This window comes from Bactrocera tryoni, chromosome 4 (assembly GCF_016617805.1).
Source record: "Bactrocera tryoni isolate S06 chromosome 4, CSIRO_BtryS06_freeze2, whole genome shotgun sequence".
NCBI classification, from domain to species: domain Eukaryota; kingdom Metazoa; phylum Arthropoda; class Insecta; order Diptera; family Tephritidae; genus Bactrocera; species Bactrocera tryoni.
The window spans coordinates 21,060,719-21,064,753 of record NC_052502.1 but is presented as its reverse complement, the minus strand read 5'-3'; the positions used below and the strand labels follow the sequence as shown (position 1 = coordinate 21,064,753).

General features: G+C 32.6%; 1 pseudogene; it reads right to left on the bottom strand.

The window, feature by feature from the left end:
• The window catches only part of LOC120773719, an 8,676-nt pseudogene extending 5,010 nt beyond the window's left edge, over positions 1 to 3,666 (bottom strand).
• Positions 3,667 to 4,035: the final 369 nt, after the last annotated feature.

The window sequence follows — 4,035 nt, the reverse complement described above, 5'->3', positions numbered from 1 at the left end:
ATTTAACTGCTTGCTTAGCCTCAAAAGTCACAATAATTTTTGTCCAACTTATTCTGTTGTCTGTATGTATAATTCTCGACAACTGATGATATGTTGGCTCGCACAAGTTTTTTTTCCGCAATTTTCCTTCATACTGTGGCTTTAATAATATTTAAAAATTTGGTGGTAGTGCGATATTTCTTTTAAACTTTCGTTCTCATTTTCATTGAAATCGCAAGCTCTTACCATTCTACCCGCACAACCGATTAATAATTTTCAGTTCCAAACACTTTTATCGCTTCTTTTTAAATGCTGGAAATGCTGTAATAAGGAATAAAGTTCACTTGGAGAATAGATCCAAATATTTTTGGCAGAGGAAAGCTTTAATTTCGGTGGGGAATAATACGCTAGTTCCATAAGTAAGCTAGCTGTTAATTAAAGATCTCCAAAAGGTGTTCGAGAATGGTCGCAAAATCATTGAAGAATCTTCTGTTTTGTGTATGACAAAACTTGTTTGCTGCTCAATATTCAGAGCTATCTTAACGTGCTTGTTAAATATACCAAACACTTCCTTTTCTAGCCAGTTTAAAGATATAAAATAGACTGGATAACATCCTAAGCAAATAAATAGCATAAAACTGGCAACAGTAAAAAGTAGAAAAAGAATGAAAGACCTTGATGAAAATGAATGTTTTTTATATTTACAAGCAGATTAGTGCACGATTAGGTTAGCGAAATGTCCAGAAAAGCTCTAAAGTTCCAACTTAAAGTGACATAGTGCAACATAGTGTTAAAAACGGCGGTGGTGGTATTACAGAGATAGAAAACACCAAATATTCGTAGAAGTGATGCAAGTGTGTGCTTACTTAGGGGAGTATAAAATCAGTACAGCACCATGTTGCAGTAAAGCGGTTAGGATTAAACAGATGTGATGATATATATGCACTCACTACCACACGCAGCTGTGTTGAAAATGGAAATGTCGACATTACTGGTGTGATGGTTGCGTTAACAGGACATTTGATTCGCTTGAATGAAGATTTTCGGACTGTCTTTATGGCGTTTGCAGCTTTACTTATTGATTTGTGTGTTGTCTGTGTATCAATGATGATATGAAGCTCCCAGTATGGAATAATAAATTAGTCGGTGAAAAAGTTTAAGTTTATGGCGTTTGCAGTTTTACTTATTGATTTGTGTGTTGTCTGTGTATCAATGATGATATGAAGCTCCCAGTATGGAATAATAAATTAGTCGGTGAAAAAGTTTAAGTTTATGGCGTTTGCAGTTTTACTTATTGATTTGTGTGTTGTCTGTGTATCAATGATGATATGAAGCTCCCAGTATGGAATAATAAATTAGTCGGTGAAAAGGTTTAAGTTTAGAGCTATAATTTCCTGACTAAAATCTAAAAAACTAGTCAACTGATTTTTATAAAACTGATTCAGAAGAAAAGCTGACACAAGAATGCGAATCGGTACTTATGTTATTAAAAATATGGAGACTCGAGCAAATCCTCTTTGAAAATGTTTCATACGATAAAACGAATTATAAATTTTCGAACAAAAAACTGATGATTGACATTACGAACAAATATCAAGATATTGGCTGCTTGTAAGGAAAAAATAAAGCGGACTTACAAGCTGGCCGTTTATATTAGTTACAATCTATTTCTTTTGCTTCGAGAGTTGTGACACCTACGTGCTCCGGTACGTCAGAAACTTTGCCATTTTTATTATTGATACTCATCAAAGGCTCATATTACGGCAATAGTTATAGTGTCTGCCTTGTTATTCGCGATGCGCTCCATTTTCTTGTACCGGATGCTTGTTTGGCACGCAAACATGAAAGCGATTCTGCAAGTATGCTTCCGGCGAAGTTACGAATAAATTGTCAAAGAAGAATAAGAATAATTGACAAGCATTACAATGGTATTTGCACGGTGTTTGTTGATAGTTCTGTTAGTGGTTGGTTATATACAAATTAAATATTTGAATATAGAAGTGCATAATTAGATGTATAAAAAAAAATTTGATGTTTCTTTTTTAATAAAACTGGACTTATTTTTGATATTTTGGTTAAGCGGTTACATACGTCCAGCAGCACCAAAAATGGGCTAAAAGAAAAACTGTTTTCAGATGGGATAACAATAGAAATAAATATAAGGAAATTTTATACAATGTTTATTGGTACTTAAAGTTTATAAAAAAATGTATTTTAATTTTTCTTTACAAAAATTAGTACATAAAATATCACGTGACCCAAAGTACAATGAAAAACAAGTTGCTCCACGGTCTGCATCATTTATCCTTGAAATATTGATGGATTTGTAAAAAAAAAAAAAAAATCTTGTAAAATGAAGTTGTAGTTATAGTCTGTCGAGCCGAATTTTTTAATTTCGAAAAATTTTCCAATTTACGGAATTTAGAAAAAAAGTATGCGTTTTATGTCATAAATGTCACAATTTAATTTTGTTTATAAAATTTTTAATAAAAATATCGAAAATCCGGCTCGACAGACTACAGAGAAAACATTTATGAATATCTAAAAAAATCGCATCAAAAAATGTTAAAAACTGTATAAGTTGTATGTGTCATGCAGACATCGAGCGCACAAGTTATCAAGGCTGTATCTCCGAGACTATTGCTCGAATCAACTTGAAAATTTAGGACTATATTCTAGAGGTGTTGTAGAATTTAATAAGACAATAAAAGAAATCGATTTTTTGAAACCCGTAAACCTATGTAACCCCTTAAAGTTTACAAAATTCTAAAATTTCGACAAACACTGCCTGATTTCTTACTAGTCTCAAACTGGGTTGTGTATAATAATAAAAGCACTTATATAAGGAAGATAGAACCAAATCTATTTTGGTTAATCTCTTATACTAACATTTTCTAAAACAATTAACTTTCATCGAATTATACAAGTATACATGAGCACCTATCTGTTCCACTACAAAAGGACATAATTACGGATAGTTTTCACTCATTATATAGGCCTCTACATTTTTTCCTATTAACCTTTAACATCCTAGTGACTCGATTTAAATAGTCTCCCGTACATCCGCAAGTAAACTTAAAGTGTTTTGCTCACTTACAGCTGAATGCTTGGGTCCGCTGGCAAGCGCTTTCGGCAAACACAACACTTCAACGCGAAGCTAACACTTTACATACATATGTATGTATTGACGCAAGATTATTTGCTGATCTTATGTGAAGAACGAAATCAGTACGACAATTGTGCGAACAGTGTGCAAAAAATGCAACGATGCTGATAATATGCTCCGTTGACACAAATCCCTACAGCTACATATATATATACATATGTATATGTACAATGTACATATATACATAAGTGCATTCTTAGAAGTGGCTTAGTAAGTAACAAGTACTCTTAGCAATTGAGTCAATATACTTATTTGTAATACTTTGATTTCAACATGGAGCAATATTTCGTCCTTTTCCATATTGTTGGTCAGGGTGTGTAGAAATGTACACAGTGATGGTTTCTTCTTCATTAGTTACAAACATTTTCCATAAATTGTGCGTTGGTTAAAAGTCACGGCGTCATGAGCAAATAATCCGAGTTACCATATATTTTCTGAATACCAGATTCCTTCAAACTATACCAACCACTTTGCAAATCCATACTTTTTCCTATGGAGCCCATAGTGCTCTTTAGCGCCATTGTAAATAGAGTAAAACGAGTTTTAAAGAGTGCTTGGTGAGAAAAAAATATTTGTTTTACTTTTCCGTTGACAGTTTGTGCTTCGGCTTATTTTTTAATTGTATCCTCGAACACATCCACACTAACCGACTCATCTCAATCAAGTTTTGTCATGAATTTACATGTTTTTCCTTGTTATAAGTTGTTACGCAAATGATACATATTTATACAATAATACATACATAGAAAAGGCATGAGCGCGGAACTAACTAAGTAATGTTAAAGTTGTAGCTAACAAATCCCAAATATCTTTTGTTACTTGTAAACAAATTAATCCACGTCTATTTACTGTTAGCATATATATATATATATATATATTTGTAATAGCTT